Here is a 23,363-nt window from a genome sequence, read left to right on the forward strand (position 1 = left end):
GTAGGGGTGATGTCACAGGAAGATGTGCATAATTGGGTGTCATCAGCATAAAGATGGTACCGGAAGCCAAATCTGGTGATGGTTTGTCTAATGGGGGCTGTGCAGAGACAAAAGAGCAGGGGGGCCTAGGACCAAGCCCTGAGGAACCCTAACAGCAAGGGAAAGAGGGGAAGAAACAGAGCCTTCAAATGATGCACTGAAAGTGCGGTCTGAGAGATAAGAGGAGAACCAGGAGAGTGTGGTGTCATTGAGGCCGACTGAGCGGAGCATAGTGAGGAGGAGTTGATGGTCAACAGTGTCAAATGCTGCAGAGAGGTCCAGAAGAATAAGAAGAGAGAAGTCACCATTGGATTTAGCTGTCAGAAGATCATTGGAGACTTTTGTGAGGGCTGTTTCAGTAGAGTGCAGAGAGTGGAAACCAGATTGTAAGGGGTCAAGCAGAGAATTAGCAGAGAGATAGCAGATTAAACCATAATAGACTAGGTGTTCCAAGATTTTAGAAATGAAGGGGAGGTTAGAGACGAGTTGATAGTTAAGCAGCACAGGACGGGTCAGGGAGGGTTTTTTTTAATAGCGGGGTTATGACAGCATGTTTGAAAGAGGATGGGAAGATTCCAGAAGAGAGAGAGAGAGAGGTTAAATATTTTAGTAAGGTAAGTTGTGACAGCAGGCGACAGAGATTGGAGAAGGTGTGAGGGGAAGGGGTCACTACTGCAGGTCGTAGGGTGAGATGAAGAAAGTAGCTGAGATACCTTGTCTTCTGTAACAGGTTCTCTTCTGCTCAATCCACTCCACTGACTTTGGCTAAACTATACACAGCAAAATTTGCAACAGAAAGAGCTGCGTTTCTGCAATGTGGGGCCTCAACCTTACTGTATAGGTTATAAACAGAATTGTCCCCCTCCTTCTTGAGGTCTTCAAGGGCTGTCATCAGTGATCTATCAACCTTTTTCTAGCAGTCTCTAGTCTGTAAATGGGATGTTATTAAATTAACAACAATATGCAACAGCATTTGAATTTATGCAATGGGTTCTGCTCAAAGGGATAAGGGTTTTTAGAAAATTGTGGGGTGGATTTACAAGAAAAAAGAAAAACAATATTTGTAAGAACGGCTTTAAACTTTTTAAAGGGATGTTCCCAACACAGACATTATATGGCGTACCTACAGGATATAGGACCCTTGACCTGCCTGCTGATACGGCTGGTGAAGAATAAACAGCGAGGTGGCTTCACAACTCTTTCCATTCATGTCTGTGCGGACTATAGAAACACTAAACATTCTCTCTATATCAGCATAATAAATATTTCTCTATACTAATGGTTAGGTAGTTTATCATAACCCTTACTGAAAATACCATTTATGCCATCCTGTAAATCTACTCAAAGGAGTCTGAGAAGATTTGAGTTCTCAGCAAAGTATATTGACTAGAACAATAAGCATATGTACAAAAATGTTACTCCAAAATTGTGAAACTGAATAATCTAATAAAAAAACAAGGATGGAAACCTACTGATCTGACTCCTATGTTAAATGAGCATTAAGATTCCTGAAAAGAAGGCTCCCATTGAAGCTCTAACAAAAGACTAGGATTAATGCTCTACATTGAGTTAGAGAGCTAGGGCTGGTAAGACGGAAAAGACCTCAAATTGATCCAACATAAAAAGTGGTGGTGGCAATGTTCTCTTCTCCTTCAATATGTCAAGAGTATTGGTACATTGCATCCTAGCTGGGGAAGGATATTGAGCCTTTGTAATGAGTTACAGCTAAAAGAAGGCGTAGAAGACTTGTTAAATTGCAGATGGAGGAACAAGGAGAACAAATACAAGTTCAATAAGAGGGATTTGAATGTTCTCCGAGAGATATTACTACCTCCCAGCTCTATCAGTTTGATTCAATGTCATCTAAATGGTATTGTTTGTATAGTGACAGATATTTACATAGGAAAGATGGTTTGTAAATGAGAAGTGAGATTTTGTTTCATTTGACTGTCGAAGGACCCAAGCTATCATACATTTTGACTGGTCATCCCACTATTTCATAGGAGAGATATACTGTAAGTAGGGATATTACATTGTGTCTCAAATGAAGTGCAAAGGGTTAGAACAGGCCTTGACGCTAAGGACGTGTACATTGGGTGGATTCTCTAAGTCCATTTCATAGCTTTGGAATTGTGTTTTGGCAGAAATTTACACCAGAATCCCAGAGAGTGAAGGACATCAGTTCTTAAAGCGCTACTGGTATACTTCTCTTATAAGCACTTTACTGCAGGTTTTAGTTAAGAAGTCAAGAAGTGGAGGCAGTGCTAAACAATATTTTTTGATGGAAAATGTGCTTATTTTGGTAGTTACACTGGTCAATTGTAAAGTGCACAAGAGCAGAGTAATGTTTCAGAGAGTTACTGCCCTTCTTCAGGCAGAAGTGGCTATGAGATGTATGTGAACTTCCCGTACATGCTCCTCACTGCCAATTCAGCCTGAAGAAGGGCGAAATGTTGCTTTGCTCTTATGCACTTCACAAGGTGTGGGTGTAACAAATATAAGAAGCACTTTTCCATCAAACAATATTCTTGAGTGCTGTCTCTACTGGGTAGTAATCTAGGAACATATGTGTAAAAGTAAACCAGACTCCTAGAAATAAAGAAGCACCTTCATAGACATAGCCAGCATAGACAGATAACATGAACAAAAGTGCAGGTAAGGAATGCACTATTAATCATGTATTAGTTCAACAATGTGAAACAATGCTCAGTCGGTAATGCCTTGGAATGCTTCTCTTGTTCCGACAACAACACATTTATACAGAAACAGAATTCATGACACCATTTGCATTGTGCAGCTTTGTAAGTCCTTCAGTCATATTTCAACATGAATGTGAAATGTTTTCAGTTCTATTGAATTGTGACTTTTGGAAAAACCTTTTACTGTCATATTACAGAAGTGACATTCCATTACTTCCAATGGAGTGTTATAAAATAACTGAAAAACAAATCTCCACATAGGGGAAAATTTACTAAACTGAGCATGCTAGTTATATGAAAATGTGTTTTTTTTAAACACAGGCATTTATCCATAAAGATGCACCACTTAGTCCACCCAAAAATGGGCAGAGTGGAAATCAAGGCAGGTTTGGACAAAGACACTTTGGCCTGACCCTTCATTCACATCTGCGTTTGGTATTCTGTTCGGGGAGTCCGCATGGAGACCCCCCGAAAGGAATACCGAACGCAACTGCAAGCGCTGCGAATGCACCCCATAGACTATAATAGGGTCCGTGTGCTTGCCGCGCGCTGCCCGCATGAATCATGTGGACAGGAAAGTAGATTGTGAACTACTTTCCTGTCTGCATGATCCCTGCGGAGATCTGCTGGTAAGCACACGGGCCCCATTAAAGTCTATGGGGTCTGTGTACTTTTACTGGCATACCGTTTGCAGTTGTGCTCAGTATTCCGTTCGAGGGGGTCTTCATGCGGATTCCTCCGGACGGAATACAAACATAGATATGAACGAGGCCTGGCACGTTTACTATCACATCAGAAAACTGGTGTGAGTTATAGCTTAGCACCTGCACAGAACATCTTGAGATGTATCAGAATTATTAAACGGAGACTGTCAGCAGTAAATTTGTTATAAATCTACCTTGTTGTGATGATTCTAGAGTTTCCAAACATATTTCTGTAACTTGGCTTTTGAGCTGCACTTTTATGTAAATTGCCTTTTAATATGTATGCAGATGAGTACAAAGTGCATTACCTGAGAATATAGAGCTTACCCTTCGTTCACATCTGCGTTCGGTATTCCGTTCGGGGAGTTCGCATCGGGAACCCCCAAACGTAACTGCAAGCGGTGTGCAGTGAAAGCACATGGACAAGACTATAACGGGGTCTGCGTGCTGGCTGCGCACTGCCCGCACGAATCATGTGGGCAGGAAAGTAGATTGTGAACTACTTTCCTGTCTGCATGATCCCTGTGGAGATTTGGCGGCAATCACATTAACCTCATTATAGTTTATGGGGATCCATGTTCTTTTATTCTTTTACTGCACAACGCTTCCAATTGCGTTTGGTATTCCATTCGGGGGGGGGGGGGGTTCCCATGCGGACTTCCCCGGATGGAATACCAACGCAGATGTGAACGAGGGGTCAGACTAAAACCTAAGTAAGCCAAGTCTCACTCCCAAAGCACATTTCCCCTTATTTGCATAAGAATAAACAGCTTTAAACATGCAAATAGGGCCTCAAACCTGAAACCTCTACAATGTACTTGGGATTAGGTTTATAACCACTTTACTGCTGTCAGGTTCCCTTTAAGAGACATCTCATGCCAGCAGAGGTCTTGATTCTGACTGATATAGAAAGTGCCAATCTTAATATATTGAATGATTGTTATTCAAAAGAGTTTATTGATATTGATGGCATATCCTTCAGATAGCTTTTTAGTAGCAGATCGGTGAGTGTTCAGTAACCAGAACCCTCAGTGTTCAGGTGATGCCACACTGCTGAAAACAATTGGGGTGTCAGGTGTTGAACCTCTGCCAGTCTGCCATCCAAAAAAATCTAAACTTTGTATTTTTAGTTTAGAGTGTATTTAAGTCAGAAACAGGAATAAAACTTGTTCTTCTACTCTGTCACCTTTTTTGCATCCACTCCTTGTTTTGGCTAAAGCAACATCAAGAATTGCTATTAAAAAAGAAACCAGACAACACCCTAAGGGCCCGTTCACACGGGCACAGAGTGATCAGATTATGGCGCGGAATCCATGTTATATTCCGCCCCCTCACAATGGTGATCTATGGAGACCACTAGCAATCTTTTTTCCATGAGTGGTATGTTGCCGCTCATGGAAAAAAGAAGCGAGCTGCCCTTTTTTCAGGCGGATTCCGCGGCTCATTGAGCAGCGGCATCCGCCTCGCGGCAGCACCCTCTGGACTAGGCCCATTAATTTTGGGCCTACTCCGGAGCGGGAAGCTACGACTGACAGTCACGGCAAGCGTATTTTGTTCCCAATTTCGACGCGGCTTCCCACATCAAAATCAGGACCAAAATACGCCCCCCTTTGCCCCCCTAGGCCTAAGTGTAGCCACAGACTGAATATTACAGTAAAGAAAAAAAATCACATTCATATGGCACATCCAGATTTTTTCAGACCAATTTGTAAATGCAAAACCTAGTTTTTCTTTTAGGGGCCAGACATCCTTTTCTTTAATAATGGATCTGTATCATTCTGGCGTTTAGAAGGGGCCCCACATAATAAACTACAAAATAAAACATGCCATTTTACACATTGTGGAAAAATACGTGCAACAAATACACTGTGATTTCCAAAAGTGTTGCGGTTTTGGAAATTGCAACATGTCAATTATACCTACGGAAATGCCTTGCAGTTTCTCTATAGGTATAATGGAATAAAACATGAACAATATATGAAAAAAGGACAAAGCCAGACAGAATTCTCAATGAGCCCTCACATTACTGATGTTTTTGAAGCAAAATAATCTGAAACCAACCTTATACTTTCTTGCCAACATTCATTCTAGCTTCATATGACATTTTATATGTACTGTACATGAGCAGTGAGAACATTTACATTATTTTTCCTGGATTGATGTTGAGTTGCAGCTTATATTATATTCCAGACATGCATTCACAATTCTGCCGTTACTATTAAAAATATTCAGCAGGCATTCTGAACACCTTTACAGTCCTCTTAGTATGCAGTCATCTCCCTTCAATTTAACTGCTTCAGATTACTGTGGTGTAAAGACTAGACTTACCAGAATGCAAATTGCCAGAGTAAGTTCTGTGCTACCATAAGGCCAAGGCCTCACGTAGCGTAAAAGCCATGGCCAAAACTGCGGTGTTGTACAGTACCTGTAAAGAAGATGGGACTCTGGCTAATCCCATTCAAACATTGCAGAAAAATATCTGCAGTGGACATGCTGTGATTTCAAAAACCATTGCCTTTTCCGTACAGGTATAATTGAAGCAGAAAGTCCGCAGACGAAATCTCTGCGGTCTTTCTGTGAATACTCATGCAGGGAAAATCATGATGCATTTCTGCTGCGTTTTTTTACCACAGCACATTATGGATGCAGCTCGCTACGTGGAGCCTTAGGGAGGGTTCACACGGTGTAACGTGCCGCGTGATGCAAAATCACGGCCGCAAAATAGCGCGGCGCATACGATCCCCACTCCCATTGAAATCAATGGGAGCGTGAACGGCCGGCAAAAGCTCACGCGGCGTCTACGTGCCACATCACGCGGCACGTTACACTGTGTGAACCCTCCCTTAGCCATAGCCTGGTTTCACATAGTCTTGCTTGCAAAACACTTGCAAAAAGTATTTCAGGACACGTGTGGTCATTTTTTTATGCTTTTTGTACAAGACCTCTGTATCCTAATGTTACATGTTATCCTAGGTTGACACTTGCCCTGAGCTCTCTGTTGTTTTCGCTAATATTACTTCCTGGCGCCGCCTTGTGTGGCTGCCTTGATACAGAGCTCCAAGCTGGGAGCAACCTTTATCTTTCCTTTTTCACTCTTTTTCTCTGTATCTTCAAGAATCCTGTAACCAAGCAAACTAGCACTATGAATTAGCAACTATAAATCGAATGGAAGATCCTGTGGAGTATTTTGTTCCTTTTGTTTCTATTGTTAAGCATGGACAATGACTCAAGACCTGGAGTTTTTCCTGTGCACATGTGCCTGTTACCATCCCCCCCAGGAGCTAAGGACAGCATGGACACCATGTGGCATGGAGGAGAAACCTACATGGAAGTGTGGACTTCTTCTTTTCAAGGAGATGATTTTTGGAGTCTATTGCTGATGTGTGAAGATGCTACAGCTGACTGGTATTTCTCTCTATTACTGTGGACACGTGGGACTCTGTTACAACCTGGGAGCCTACCATCACCCACCTACCCCAGGAGTTATGGAAGCTTGGCAAGAGAACAGCACCATGTATACCTGGATGGTTTCAGACCTCTATGGGCAGTAGAACACAGTGGTAAGAAGAAAGGAAGAGGAGGGATTGTGATGAAGGATATTTGGGGCATTTTTTTTGTGGTTAATGGACAATTGTGCTAATGCAAGATACCGAACTATCAGCTGTGAGCATGAGATCTCACTACATACCAAAGGAACTGCCACATGATATCATGATAGCTGCATATGTCCCCCACCTCTGCAAAAAATGTTTTTTGCCTGTTATATCTACATGCTGTGACCCCCTCCTCATGTCCTCCAACCACATTCGGCTGTATTATCAACATCACTCCGCACAGAGAACTAAATGATCCTGCAGTGTGTCTGTGTTTCTTTCTTTTTTAGTTGCTATGATTCCTAGGATTTCTCTATCTGCCATGAGCTTGTATGTGTTTTCTCTCTTGTTATATACTACTGTATCATCTATGAAACTGTATCACTGAAATTTCCCCATTGTGGGACTATTAAAGGATTATCTTATCTTATCTTAAAACAGCAGTTATTTGCGTACACCCTATACTATACACTATAATGGGGTCTGACGGGTGTTTGTCAGGTTTCTGCCATAAATCTGTCACTGGGGCAGATTTAGTAATAAAAATATTGTATAATTCAGGAGTTTAGCGCAAGAAACTGACATACACAACATGCACCGCATTTATCAATTGTTGTAGAGACTGTTTTCAGCAAGGGGAAATATGGGCAATTGAAAGGGTAGGGCCTATTGGGAAAGAGTGTGACCTAATATTCAACTTCGTACACAAAAAATGTTTGGCTCATTTTTTAAGTGTAAACTATCATCACAGAAATTAGAAGACAACAAGGGGAATTTATTAAGACTGATGTTTCCTGTGCCAGTCTTACTAAAGTCCTCAACTGATGTGAAAAGTGCATAAAATATTAAGAGGTTCGGGCCTATTAAAGGGTACCTAAGTTTTTATTAAAAGTAGAAATATCTGTCGGTGCTTATGGAGCAAGTTGTACGAGTCTGTATGGCTACAGAATATTTAGCATTTCTCTCTAGGGGTGTATGTACAATACAGAACTCCCTCAACCAATGTTACTACCACAGGTTTATTTACATGTACAGTATATACTCGAGTATAAGTCGACCCGAGTATAAGCTGACCCCCCTAATTTTACCACAAAAAACTGGGAAAACTTATTGACTCGAGTATAAGCCTAGGGGGGAAATGCAGCAGCTACTGGAAAATTTCAAAAATTAAATTTGTTTTTGGGTGCAATAGTTGCTGGGTGCTGAGAAAGGGGAGGGGATGTTTTGGTTGTCTGTCTGCCCCTTCCCTGAGCATGAGGACTGTTTTTTCTTCCCCCACTTGGATATTCAGTCTGGCTGAATATAGGGTATCTGCAGTACTCCTATTAACCCCTTCCCGACGGAACAGAAGCACTGCAGATACCCTATATTCAGTAGACTGAGCATTTTCAGACACAGGGATACCTAATGTGTTTGTGTTTCACAGTCATTTTCAACTTTTATATGTATTCTAGGCAAAGGAGGGATTTAGAACTTTTATTTTTTTTATTTCCTTATTATATTTTTTAAAGCTTTTTTTCCCCCATTATTTTATGGGAGATTCTATACATTACTATTGCGGCTGGTCATAGACCACCCGCAAAAAAAAAAATTTTTTTTTTTTTTGCTTGACTTGAGTATAAGCAGAGAGGGGCTTTTTCAGCACAAAAACTGTCCTTAAAAGTTCGGCTTATACTCGAGTATATACGGTAATTCTGCCAAACACAATGTGAAATAGCATATAGCTGAGAAAAGCCTTAATGAACATACTATATATCAAATCCAGGTTATGATGCAGCTGAGAAGATCCCTGACACAGAAAAAAAAAGAACAATCTGAGCACAATCAGGAAAGCTGCTTGCTGTCTATGAATAACATTCCATCAGCAATAACACAAGCAGCTAGTCAGAAGTAGATACATTCTCCTTACACTCACTGTGAGCAGCTACAGACTCCTCTGAAAACTGTGTGTAAATATGCAGAGACTGTAAAGATAGATTTGCCCCTCAATCCTCCACTACCTGTGTGACAACAGCCTGTTGGTTTCTATAAGTAGGCCTTTCCTAGTAATACGGAGGCACTTGTGGCAGGTACCTTAGCGAGGTTTTCAGGCAGAAAACAGCAACATTTTGAAATAAAGTACATTTCTCCAATATAAGCACAGCTTTTCTAACTAGGAATTCAACTCACAATGAAAATTGACTGTAGCATGATCTGTAGTGATGTGAGCTATCTGGAGATTTGTTTAAATAAAATGAATTACATAGGTAAATATATGTCTGCAATAGATATTATTTATTTTATAGTAATGTATGTTGTAGTGCAGGGGTCGGCAACCCCTGGCACGCGTGCCAAGAGTGGCATGCGAGGCATATTTTGCTGGCACGGCAGCCAGCCCGCAACTTTCATACACTATATTGAGAGAGAGAGCGTCCTTTCAGTGCTCTGGTAGAGCTGCTGTGTAGGACACGCCCCCTTCTCTCCCTGCCACCAATCAGAGGTGAGCCTCTCACTGCACAGGATAAGGGCTCCCTGGACCTGCTGCTACATGTGAGGAGGAGCTCCTGCCGTCTGCAGCCCTGAGGAGGAGAAGCAAAGTGAAAGTAAAAACACCAGGTACGTGTGTGTTACTAACTATACTTATTAATGTCAGGCATTTGGAGTTATTACTTTAGTTTTAGTAACTCCATGTGCCTCACATTAATAGCAGTTAACCCCATCATTAACCCCTGTGTTGCTCACATAAGGGTTACTGATATGTGAGACATATGGGGGTACTAATAAAGGACCTGTATAATGAAGATATTCACTTATTACCTCCATATGTCTCACATATCAGTGTCCCTTATGTAAAGCACACAGGGGGTTAATGTGAGGGACATAATGGGGTTAACTGCTATTAATATGAGGCACATTGAGTTGTAACCTGCAATGCACTTGACCAGACTCTTTATCTACAACTGTGGATAAAGTACAGATTTATACATTTCAATTGACTCATATATACAGCCATTCTTTTTGTGGCTCTGTATCTGGGCCGAATTGAAGAGCTGAAAACTACGGAGCAGGTCCTATATGTGTCCTATACATCCCCTATATCTGTCCTATACGTCCCCTATATCTGTCCTATACATCCCCTATATCTGTCTGCATTTGCAGCCCTCTCAATTCATTTTTAATGTATAGGTCAGTGAAAACCACATGCGTGCCACTTGTGTGCAGGAGGCGTAAGGCTGAGGCCCCACGTTGCAGAAACGCAGCATTTTTGTTGCAGATTTTGATGCGGTTTATTTCATCCAAAGCTAAAAATAGCTACAGAAGGAATGGGAAATATATAGGAAGCTTCTTATACGTTTCCCTTCTGATAAATCCACTCCTGGCTTAGGCTCAGAAAAACACAGCAAAATATGTAACAAAAAAAGCTGTGTTCCAACAACGTGGGGGCCTTAGGCTAAAGCCCCATGTTGCAGAAACAGCTTTTTTTCGTTGCAGATTTTGCTGGTTTTTTTGAGCCGAAGCCAGGAGTAGATTGAGCAGGAGGGAGACATATAAGAAGCTTCCTATATATTTCCCATTCGTTTTCTAGCCATTCTTGGCTTTGACGGAAAAAAAAACGCAGCTAAATCTGCAATAAAAAATCAGCATTTTTGTAATGTGGGGCCTCAACCTTAGTGTGATTCTATTGGGTGGTGACACTGTAACTAGATGCAATTAAAGCCAAATCCAGTTCCTGGGCACCAGTGCATTCACTTTGTTGTAAGTGTGACACCCATTAATTCCTGGCTGGGGTTTTGCTGTTACTGCACCGCCAGGAACTAAAAGTGACTAAAATTAATCTGCGTTTCACTTAGGGAGCGTTCACACTACAGTCGGTGTCCGACAGCTAGTGTCCACTGCTAATGTCTGTTCAAAATCTCGCACGGACATTAGCAGTGGACACTGGCTGTGTCTGTGACATTTTGCATTGATTTAAATGGACATCGGGTGCATTCGTTTACTGTTCGTGGGTGTCCTTAACTGTCCGTTCCCAAAGATGTCCGACTTTTCAAGCAGACAGCAAAAACCTACATGTCAGGTTTTGCTGTCTGCTTGAAAAGTCGGACATCTTTGAGAACGGACAGTTAAGGACACCCACAGACAGTAAAAGAACGCACCAGGTGTCCGTTTAAATCAATGCAAAATGTCACGGACACAGCTAGTGTCCGCTACTAATGTCCACACGAGATTTTGAACAGACATTAGCAGCGGACACTAGCTGTCGGACACTGACGGTAGTGTGAACGCTCCCTTACAGAAAACTGAAGTTACTAACGGCCAAGGACTGGATGGAGCATACAGGTACATTGTGTGTCAGCTCTTCACAGGTATGACCTTACTCTGCTCCCAGTCACATACATTACCACTAATTGTGGGTTACGCATGTACTTACATTGCTTCTAAAGGAAAAGAACATGTGTATCCAGGCAAATAGTGGTAAGCACATGTGGCTGGGAGCGCAGTATGACAGCACCCCTATGTTGCGGTTTGTGCTATATGACTTTAATGTAGGTGTTGTCAGCTTTACAATTATTGCCCGGCACTCCGAGGACCTCATCTTTGATTTTTTTAATTTAAATCGGCACGCCGAACAGAAAAGGTTGCCTACCCCTGTTGTAGTGTGATATGTGATGTATGTGTAAGGATAATATAAGTACTGTGATATGTCATGTATCTACAGATCATTTATTCTATAAATGTAATATACTGGGCACCATCAAATTATATCATTTTAATGGGGTGCATCTCATCCATACTAAAAAATCTATGAGAAAACCGAGAAAAAAATTGTATTCCACCACTCAGCCCTTGATATAACAAAAATGTATGACAAATTTTTATTAAGCACACAAGATTAAAACCATTTAAAAACATACAACCTTCCATAGGTAGGAAAAATAATGTATTTATATAGATAAAGTCTTATAGATGGTAATATGAAGGTAAAAGACAGCCTACAGGATGTATATTGTGTATGTGTCCTTCAATGTCTATGTATATACAGCTTAGTTATCAGCTATGCAGCATTTTTATTCTACAAATATTTGGAAATTCAGGGCTGAATAACTTACAATGTATTTCACCTGAGACATATGTGCAAATGTCAGATTCCGATTAATTAATTTACTAAGCTCACTGATATAAACAACATATGGACCAAGGGCCCCTATGGACAGATGGATGAAGTAGTAAAGCCATTTTACCATATGCACTCTCTTTTACCATATTATCAAGTGACTCAGAGGATGGATGAAGAAGAAATGACAACGTGCCATAGTGGCTTATTACAGCTGTTACCCATACCAACATTACTACCCAAGTAACATTTGCTCCTGCAATTTGCAGAAATAATTCCAATCTACAAGACATTGAAAGTTAATGAAAAATAATATTCATACTATTAACAGAACCAATATACTGTATGGCTATTAGTCATCCTTGGATATAGGCACTCACATACAACACAAGGCTGTTCATACTTATGAACTTATTAAAATGAATTCCTTAACTATTTTAACTGTTTCAGGCTCTAGTTCATAGCCATGGATGTGCTCGTGGCAGGGGCATAATTTGAAATCCATAGGAGCCCATGGAAAACCTGTAGCAGGAACCCCAATCTCTGATGTTTCCACTACAACACTATTGTGAGGAAGAGGGGCTTATACAGGGTCTTGCCGGGATATCTGTTCCTTCAATTTTTCTGCTGCTAATAATCACATTATGGCTGCAGCACATCAGACATTTGTCTCTGAGTATGTACAACAAGGAGCAGTGTGCCCGCTTCCCTATCCATTATAACTAATTTGGTTTGTTAACATATAATTCTGCAAGTAGTAACTGTAAAATAGCAAACTGTGGGGAATCGCTCAGGTAGATGCTTGTAGCAGTGCAGGAAACAGGGACACAGACACTGGATTGCACACAAATTCAGGCTTTATTCACATGTAACGCATACACTGCTTTTACAAAGCCACAGGATAAACAAAACAAAACCCTTCTCGGCTGAGAAACTAACTTAAACTAAGGAAACTTTTCCCTGACTATACAGGAGACTGACTACCAATCTCTCACCTTGGCAACAACAATGGGTGGCACAGTACCTGCTTTGGAGGTCAACTCTATCTGTGTGGTGCCACACTGCTAGTCTTCACACTCAGACTGATATTAGGACCTGATTAGTCAGCTGACCCCCCTGGTGTGGGTCTCACCACACACCCCTTAGCTGCCTGGCTGGAATATACTTGTCTTCCCAGACCACACCCTTCACTCTCTCACAAAACAAATAGCAGAGAAAATCTAAAGTACATATATTATAGGAGATTGAGGAACACTGAACAGGAAATATAGGACAAATGCCTACAGATAAAATCCCTGACACCGGAAAAGAGCAATGTAAGAGAACAGTTAGGAAAGCTGGTTGATGTCTATGAATAATATCCCATCTGTAACAACACTAGCAGCTGTAAGGCCCGGTTCACATCTGCATTTGTATTCCGTTCGGGAAGTGCGCCCCTTGAACGGAATACCGAACGCATTAAAAAGTGGTTAACAGAAAAACCACACGAATCCCATAGACTAAAATGCGGTCCATGTGTTTTCCATGTGGTGTCTGTGTGAATCATGCAGAGAGAAAAGTGGTGCTACCAATACTTTTCTCTCTGCATGACTCATTATAGTCTATGGGATCCGTGTGTTTTTTTTGTCTAACTGCTTATTAATGTGCTCGGTATTCTGCTCGGGGGTCCCCAAGTGTACTCCCCGAACGGAATATCGAACGCAGATGTGAACCAGGCTTAAGATGTACAGAATGTTCAGTCCAGTGCATAGAAAATAGTTTACAGTTTTAGTCCACAAAAAGCAGTTTGCAGAAGTGTGTGGAGACTGTGAAGAGAAACAGCCCCTCCCATCAGTAAAGACAGAACAGTACCTCACATGCCACTCACTAGCTATGGACAGAACTTTCCTTGTAATAAGCAGTGAACTGCAAATGATCTAGCAGGGAGACATCTAGTGGCAGGAACTTAAAATAGTATTCAGAGTTTAGGGCAGAAAACAGCAACATTTTAAATTAAAGTACATTACATTTTGGTCCAGAATCAGATGCTTTATTAAATGAGTCTAAGTTGCCTGAAAAGTTAGTGGGCCTTTAACAAGTGGCAATTCACAAGTACCTATTTTATGTATGTATTTTATGAATACTGGACTTTTGTGGATTATACAAATTCATGCTACTCAGTTAGTGACACCATGGACCTGAGGTGAATTGATATTTGGTTTGTGCAGAAAAGAATAAAAATTGACTTATAATGAAACCTTGCAGATCTTATTTTAAGAATAAACTGGTAGCCTATCGATATAAAAAATCAATAAGGCTTCATTCACATTGTGTGTAAATATTAGTCTAGCACACGGGGCATACAATTCAACTCTATTATACACCGTATAATAGTCAATATGGTTCCGTACTGATGCCATATTATGTATTTAAGAAGCACCCAGCTTCTGTCGGGAATCGGCTGCATAAAATGACATTGATTTTGTATTCAATGTGGGTTACTAAAACCTTTAATATTAGTATTGTTTCCATGAATATCTGGTTACTCGTGGCCCAGATGCTACTGTAAATGACATCATGTATTTCTGTCCACTGTCTGGCCCACAACTTTGTGTTTGTAAAAAGGACATTTAATAGATCAATTTTACTAAAGCAGCTGCTATTCCTTAACAATAGCGGACACTTCATCCATTGCAACCCTTATATCTGCTGCTGAGACCTGACTCTATAGAATGAGTCATATCCTTCCCGTGCCCAACTTCCGTCAGAGCCCACGCAAGCAGACATTTGTTGCTTGCATCCAATTATTTCAATGTATTCAGAAATAATCCAATAATTATGGAAGGCGTCCATGTTGTTACCCTGCAGTTCACCTGCCATACCTTCCAGTGCAGTCATAGCTGTATACATTGAATACATGGCTCCCAGGACTCGCTGCTGCAGTACCTCCCATTGCTCTCTCTATTACTGTTGTTTTTCCCTTAATGTTTGTAAAATTACCCCTTAGATAATGTGTGTGTTGGATGGAATGAGCCAGAGCGAGTGGAAAGGCAATAAAAGCAGATGAACAGAGGAGGCAGACACATTAATGGGAGGAAAAAGGCATAGCAGTATGATCATGAGACTGTAAGAGGAGGGTGGCTCCATCTTGTGCTCAATGCCTCTCACACTAAAGCGAGGAACCATCAGACCTGTCACACAAATCCAAGATAGAAAATGTGCCGTTTCCATAGAAACAAGCATCAAATGAGGCCTGCTAAGGCATAAAGCCAACACACCAGACCTCTATGGAAACATATATATAACACAGCCAATGTAGACACACGCTATAAAGGGAAGTCGGGGTTTATTTAATAGTAATAGATACTTGAAGAGAGACATAAATTGTGTCTGAGTGAGTATCAGCAGATGTGTGGTCAGTTATATGGGAGGCAGGAGAAAGGAGTCAAGGAACTGCAATCTAATGAAAGGGGCCAACGGAAACATGGCATGAAGCGACCATCCTGTGAGACAATGAAATCCCAATCCACATCTCCAGGGATTTACTGGCTCTATGTTATAAAGACATTAGAACATTCACATTCATAGAATACATAATACACTTTCATAAAGGAAATCATTTTAGAGCAGGTCCAATCTTTATCTCCCCATTAACCATTTGTGCACTTAGTACTCTATCTATCTATCTATCTATCTATCTATCTATCTATCTATTTATCTATCTATCTATCTATCTCCTATCTATCATCTATCTATCTATCTATCTATCTATCTATCTATCTATCTATCTCCTATCTATCTATCTATCTATCTATCTCCTATCTATCATCTATCTATCTATCTATCTATCTATCTATCTATCTATCTATCGTATCATATCGTATATAAATATATATAATAGATGATCATTGTCCAGTATTGTCCTACAAAATGTTTTCCTTGCAGCTTTTCCATTCATACGACTGCCCTGCACGATTCAGCTTGGAATGACTGAGGCCTGCAACATGTGGCACCACATCATGTCACATACACAGTATTGACAGCCAAGTACATTCAGTGGCCATAGATCAGGTTTAATGAAGAATACATGGAAAGTAAATATGTAAATAAATAGCAATGTATATTTACAAAAGAGGATGTTGTCAATAGGCTCAATGATACGGTATTACGGTATATGGTGGTATGAGAAGGGGGCATCAAAATTAGCATAGTAATATTCAGATATTAGTAATACTCACAATAGTAGTCCCAATAGTCATGATGACCAGCCATCTTAACTGGACACAGTTTAATGCATATTTTGTATCAAGCCTGCAGTTCCCCAGAATACAGAATATCAGGAATTGTCCTCAAGGGCTTTCTATGGGAGTCTGTGGTAACACAACCATGATAAAATTATAAATTATAACAAAAAAACATGGCTCCATTAACCCTTCAGTGAAAACCAGTATTTGCATTTTGAGGATAATACTTTGCTTTTCTACACAGCCACAGTATTTTCCCCTGTCTTCTACAGACACATATAGGATAAAGCATGTTGGCAGGGGAAGAAGGTAGGGGATGGGGCCTGACAAAGATGGCATGGCTGCTCCAGTGGACATTCGTATGTTGGTAAGTTAGCGATGTCCCATATCTAACCTCACTGCCTAATATTTCTAAGTGCCCAAGTCCAGAGGATATTTACCTTCAGGATACTGCTTCCAGTTGCAGTCGCTCTGTGCCTTTTCCTCTCCACATAGGAATGATCTGTCAAATGTCTGGGTGGATGGATAATATGCTTTCACCATCCAACCTTACATCTCCTGGTGCCAAGTCCAGTCCTCCAGTGACACCCACACTGCCCTTTTTCCTTGGCACTGCAGACTGTGTTCTCCCTCTCTCCTCTCTGGAAGATGTGAGTGGGATGCAGAAGCAGAGATGGAGGGGGAGAGCAGGATGGGAGGAGGGGCAGCTTCCATCTCCAAGCCCACTGATTTGCAATCATACACACAAACGCAGGGTAAAGGTAGGGGGCAGTGCCAACCAGTCACCACTGCATAACTGTCCCTGCACATAAAACATCGAATGCCAACCTGTGGCTCAGATTTTGGACAGCATACCTTGAAATATAGCAATACACTGGGGGAATGGCTGTTTGGCTTGTCACACTCATTTTTATTATGTTTCGAATCTTCTTATCATGTGGCTGCTTTATCATATCCACACCAGAGGAAAAAAACATGACATGCATATAAATAAACCATCTGGTGTTTTCGTTGGAGAAAATCTTCAAATCAAAATTCTAAATAACATATCTAAGGCCATAGAGCCCTATAAATGTTATGCCACTGATAGGTAAATCTGCAGATTAAAATCTCATTACTACATTCCTTTTCATCAATCATATGCAGGTAGTTCCTCTTAATCCCCTCACCCCAACCTCTCTATGCAGTCTGGTTGCTAGGAAACTAAGTGATAATTTGTGGGTGAGAGATGATACGAGATCTGTAGAACGCATGACATTGACAGACAGCAGGCTAACCATTTATTATCCTCGTATGGATTTCCAACCGTCTGTTTTGCACCTGTGCATATCATTGTCTAGGATGGCCGATGGTTCTGGATGTCACATGGATGTGTGTATGCTGGATGGTAAAAGTAGGAATCTAATGACAAAGGGGGAAATAGTGGTGAACACCAGTGCAAAGGGGTAAAATAACTACATCAAAAAGCCACAGATCATTATGTCACAGAAACACCAAGTCTGAACCATACCCACAAACAAGAAAAACAACATACATACATGTATTAGTAGATACCCATTTTGCAATCACAACATCCTTAGTTCTGAAGGGCATGGCTTCTGTCTAGCTCTTTATGTCTTCCTGTGAATCTCAAAGGGAGTCTGTCAACAGAGTCACCCAAAGACACCCACTGATGATGAGCGAAGCCTACAGACACTCCTCTCTTAAAAGCAGTTTCATCAGAACAAAGTGAAACAACTCAACCACAAAGATAAATAGATTAAGGTCACTTTAATCAAATGTTGCCGAAATATTGCTGTTTTTGTCAACATTCAAATAAGCTCTGTGGTGTTGCTCCAAAGAGGTGCATTGCAAACGGTTTCAGGCAATGACAGACAGAAGGAATCACCAGAACCTAGCAAATCAACTCAGTCTGGCAGATAGATAGGTTAGGGTCACTTGAATCAAACAGTGTTTTCCCCTTCTGAATTTCTTGCCTTTGTTGTCAATATATTGCCTTTTTTTGAACATGACCTTTTTGGAGCAGCGGAGCCTAATTTGCATATTGATAAAACCAACAAAATCTCAGAAGTGCAAACGCTATCTATCTGGGGTGATGTACTGGGGTCTGGTGACAGACTTCTTTTAAGTTGGGAACACAGGCAATGTCTGACCTTAATGAGTCTCACCATGGAGGAACAACAAAGGCTTTTCCCACGGTGCAACTCTTAGGTGTAACTTCATTTCACCTATATGGAGTCACCATGTGATACAGCGTCCCGAAAGTACTAGAGCACCGAGGACACAATGACTGCACTAGTTAAAGTGACATGAGCATATAACACACTATACAAGGCAATAAACTGTGTTACGCCAAGTTGGTGCACTAAACTAAGCTGAGTGCTCCCTCCCTATGCAACATGGCAGCCCCCCCCCCCCCCAGGGGGCTTGAGCCTGCGGTCACTTGATTGCAAGTCCCATAGACGGCAATACAACTGTATTGCCGTCTATAGGACATTCTGTGTATTAGTATTACGGCTGGTCATAGAGACCAGCCGCAATACTAATATATAGCAGTGACAGGCCTGGGAGCCTCATTAGGCTCCCGGCTGTCACCCGAACAGGTCGGCTCCTGCGATATCGCCGCGTAGGAGCCGGCCTGCAACTTTACAGGTACGGGGCCGGCGGGGACCGGCCCCGGGGGAGAAGGGGCCGCTGATACTGACCCGGCATCCACTGTACTAGAGAGGCGGATGCCGGGGAGGGATAGACGCCGGGGCCTGAGACATCGCTGCCCTGCCCTGCATGAAGCCAGCGGTGGGGGGACGGAGGAGCGGAATAGCATCACTCCTCCCGCTGCTGGCTTCATGCAGGGCACAGGAGCGCAGCGATGTCTCAGGCCCTGGCACCTGTAATGGCGTCTATCACTTGCCGGCTTCCGCCTCTCTATTACAGCGGATGCCAGGCGCCACATTCGGCCTATAAGACGCACCCTTCTTTTCCCCCCAAATTTGGGGGGAAAAAAGTGCGTCTTATAGTCCGAAAAATACGGTAATAACTTCTCATCTTATGTCACTTTGAATAACAAGCAGCATTAAAGGAGTTGTGCAGGATCTGAAGATAATTGATACTGATGACCTATCCACAGGATAATTTATCAGTATCAGATCAGACAGGGTCCGACACCCAGCGGTATAAGGTATTCCGCCAGAAGCTGCCCTGTTCCTACAGTATACGTAGTCTCCGGTATAGCCACCAGTCTGTAGAGTGTACCAGTGCCACCTGGAACTGCAGCCCAACTCCCTTTCATTTTGATAGGAGCAGGACTGCTTATCTTTTATGTGGCTTCTGGTGCCCATATCATCTGATCAGGACAGGGTCCGGGTAACCACTGGGGATTGTCCACATACTGGCACCACGTCATGGGTAGGTCTGTATTTGTCTACATCATATACATGTGATATACAGTTAAGATGGGGTTAGTGCCAATTATGCGATATTATCTTTGTACTATTTTGACTATATTACTTTTTTGTACTTTGTGCTGCATTAGGGGACTTATCAATTGTATGTAATTAGTTAGTTATTTATTAGATTTATTATACTACAGTTCTTTGGGTCTTTTTATATTATTTTAAATATTATTATATTTATATTTATCTATATGTAGTATTTCAAGTGACTGGGTCTAAAATTCCGTATCATGAATTGAATTAACAGTATTGTCTACTATGTAGACATGGAATAACTGGTATAGTATTGCATTAGAATTTTTTATTATTTATTGTAACATTTATTGTAATTTTTTTTTATTTATTGTAATTTATTGTGTGGAGGAATGTCACAGTGTGTGATATTTCTCCACACGTTCTCTTATAAGTTGAGGATGGTTATATTTTATAATATTTCCTACTGTGTTATTTTTGTGGCAGTTTTTTTTCTAATTTTGTGCATTATTTCCTTTATATATGTATTTCCATAAATATCAATTGTTATTTTATTATTGATATATACTCCTGGTGCTTTTTGTTGTTGCTATCAAAAAAGATCCAACTGTGCTGGAAACAGTGAAGCAGCGACTTTAAAATGATACAAAGAGCTGGATCCGGTGGAGGTGGTGAAAGGTTCTCTTTTATGCTTTCAAATGTAAAATATTGTGACAACTCCCCCAAAAGACCACCTCTTTAAGAAAACCACCCTCGTACACAGAGGGTCAGATTTTCAGTTTTTCATATTAAGCAACTTCTTTGAGAAGACCACCCCCAAGAAGACCACTTTTATAAGCAATTTTAGCTGGTCATCTCAAAGAATCTTCACTTTATAAATAAAAATGTAAATTAAATAGATAAAAATTGGCAACAGAGTAAAAAAGATCCTAAAAACTCTTAGAATTGCTGTTTTTTCCTGTCAATTTGATACTCTCCTATATATTTGAATAAAGAAAGTTGAGGGCATGCAGAGCCATATCTCCATTGAGTCTGTCCCTGGAAGCCGAAGTCAGTATCTGCTTTTAGTTGTTGGATCAAAGCCCAGGATCCCTGTTTTCCTGGTAGATGGATGTGATGGGACTCCATATGTGTATTTATGGTATATCCTGTGGATATGTCTTTAAGGGGCTCTATCATTGGGAGAAGTCATTTCTAACTAATCACATCCTTTCATATCCTTTAGAAAGTCTATTCCACCCTTTCCTTTAGTATGTAGATTGCCTCAGTGGTTTCTGAATAACTCCATTTTTATTCATATGCTAATGAGCCTCCAGCCAGCACAGGAAGTTCCCAGCAGCACTCGGGCCTGCTATTTTCTTCTATGTGTGTGTGCAAACAGGAAGCTGAGTCAGCAGCAGCAGCCTGTGCAGTATACACCCATAGGAAACAATAGCAAAGAGGGTGCACGATGCATCGTGCACCCAGTCTAATTAGCATATGAATAAAACGGACTTATTCAAAAACCGCTGAGGCAATTTACATACTAAAGGTAGGTGTGGAATAGCCTTTCTAAAGGCTATGCAAGGATGTGATTAGTTAAAAATGACTTTTCCCAATGATAGAGCCCCTTTAATTGTCTCTGGAAGGAAAATATTTTGATTTAACAGAAATGTATTAAATCATTCAAACGGCAATTCTAGTATATCATACAAAAATGGGTGAGTGGGAGAAAAGTAGGCAGATTTACCAAGATCTCCCCAAGTCTTAAAGAGAACCACATTATTATCATCACAAAAACAAAACACATAAGATCCTTCCACATATCTTTATTAAAATGAATAAATGTAAGTGGATGATTGTTTATTAGCAGACGCTGTTTGTGTGGTAGGGGCGACAGTCTAGTTTCACACTGGCACAGTTGGCATTCTTTGCAGTGTACTTGTCTGTGATAAAATACCCGGCTATACACTTAGGGCACAGTGTCATGACCCCAGCTCTAGAGGCAGGTAAATAATGCATAATTTTATGCCATGAATACAGGAGGAGGAAATTAAAATGCTGATAGAATATGAAAAGCAGTATAATACTGGATGCCAATTCACTGTCAACACAATAAACTTTTATCCAGTGCAGCCTTATAAACACAAGGTGAGTGGTGAGCGCTACTGTCAATACAGGGTGTGGAACGAAGCCATCTCTGATAATGTAATGTCATGATAAAGAATACTTTCTTATGGAAAGTTCTGTAGCAGGTTGAGGGGATTTGTCTGGCAAGAAAGATATATACCAGCTGTTAATGGGTTAACCTGGAGACTGCTCTGCTCACCTTCCTGGGCTGTTAGAGAGAGAAGTATCTGGAGCAGTAGTCTGTATGGAGACTGCTCTGCTGCTGAATATGGAGGATTGTACCAGAACAAATCTGGATCATACCGTTGAGTGAGAGAGAACCCTCTAATATAGGAAACCTGCGCTGACAGTGTCTCTTTAACTAAAATAAATCCTCAAGCTGTTACAGCATATAGACCATTAGTTAGTGGATAAATAGTATATTTTGATCTACAGATAGATCTGGTAGAGTAGGGACGAAGGCATCTTAATGTTAGCCCACCAAGACGTGTCTTCTCTGCCTAAAATAATCCACCTTGACTTGATCTTTGGGAGCCTACATATGAATAACCGTATACTCCTAATTCATCTTTGTTTAATTGTTATATTAGGCATCAAAAGAACTTCAACTGCCACCAGGGCAAATGGAAAAAATATAACAGTATATAGACCATAAATTAGAACAAAGGAAAAGTAACAGAAGAGAAAATTAACCAACTGCATTATGTTCCGGCACCATGTTTGTATGTACAGTATAAAGGCATAACAGAATATAGAGAATGTATAGAACAGAATATGCCAGTTTTCTAATGTAAAAGTGGTGAATTTTTTGACATTTCACTTGTCCTTTTTCTGCTATGTTCACCACGAGAGATGAGCGAGTACTGTTTGGATCAGCCAATCCGAACAGCACGCACGCATTGAAATGAATGGAAGCACCTGGTACTTCCGCTTTGACGCCGGCCGGCCGCTTAACCCCCCGCATGCTACGTCCACTCATTTCAATGCGTGCGTGCTGTTCGGATCGGCTGATCCTTATTCACCACTTTTTTTTTGTGTGTGAATTCAGGCAGTCCTGGGTGATGGCTCAGCTTCACACATTTACTATAAGTTGCACCAGATAGATTTCACTTCTGTCACATTGGAACAACCCAGAAGACTTATTAAAACCCTGTAGCTTCTTAATAAATCAGCTTTTGTTAATGTTTTCAATTACATTTTTCAATCCAAGCCAGATGTTTATCTCAAAGGAAGAGAAAGCTTAAGGCCGGAGCGCCAAATGCCATAAACATGAAGGTTTGGACACGGCGGTAACGCCACAGAATAAAACGCGGCATTTTACAGTCTCTGCAAAGTGGCTAGGATTCTAGCAAATCCCATCAACGCACTGCGAAAATATATGTGCAGCGAACATGCTGTGATTTCTAATACCGTTGCAGTTTTGGAAACTGCAGCATGTCATTTATACTTATGGAAACTCTCAACACCTCTGGTGGCAGA

The 23,363-nt window shown here is 41.1% G+C and overlaps 1 protein-coding gene across 1 annotated transcript in view; it reads right to left on the reverse strand.

Moving 5' to 3' along the window:
- Nucleotides 1–17,029, reverse strand: part of LRRN2 (leucine rich repeat neuronal 2) — a 29,482-nt gene extending 12,453 nt beyond the window's left edge. The window contains exon 1 of the mRNA XM_075264152.1: nt 16,791–17,029. The gene's annotated coding sequence lies outside the window, so the exon portion shown is untranslated. The remainder of the gene's footprint in view (nt 1–16,790) is intronic.
- Between the last annotated feature and the right edge of the window lie 6,334 nt (nt 17,030–23,363).

Source organism: Leptodactylus fuscus, chromosome 2 (assembly GCF_031893055.1).
Source record: "Leptodactylus fuscus isolate aLepFus1 chromosome 2, aLepFus1.hap2, whole genome shotgun sequence".
In the NCBI taxonomy this organism is placed as follows: Eukaryota; Metazoa; Chordata; class Amphibia; order Anura; family Leptodactylidae; genus Leptodactylus; species Leptodactylus fuscus.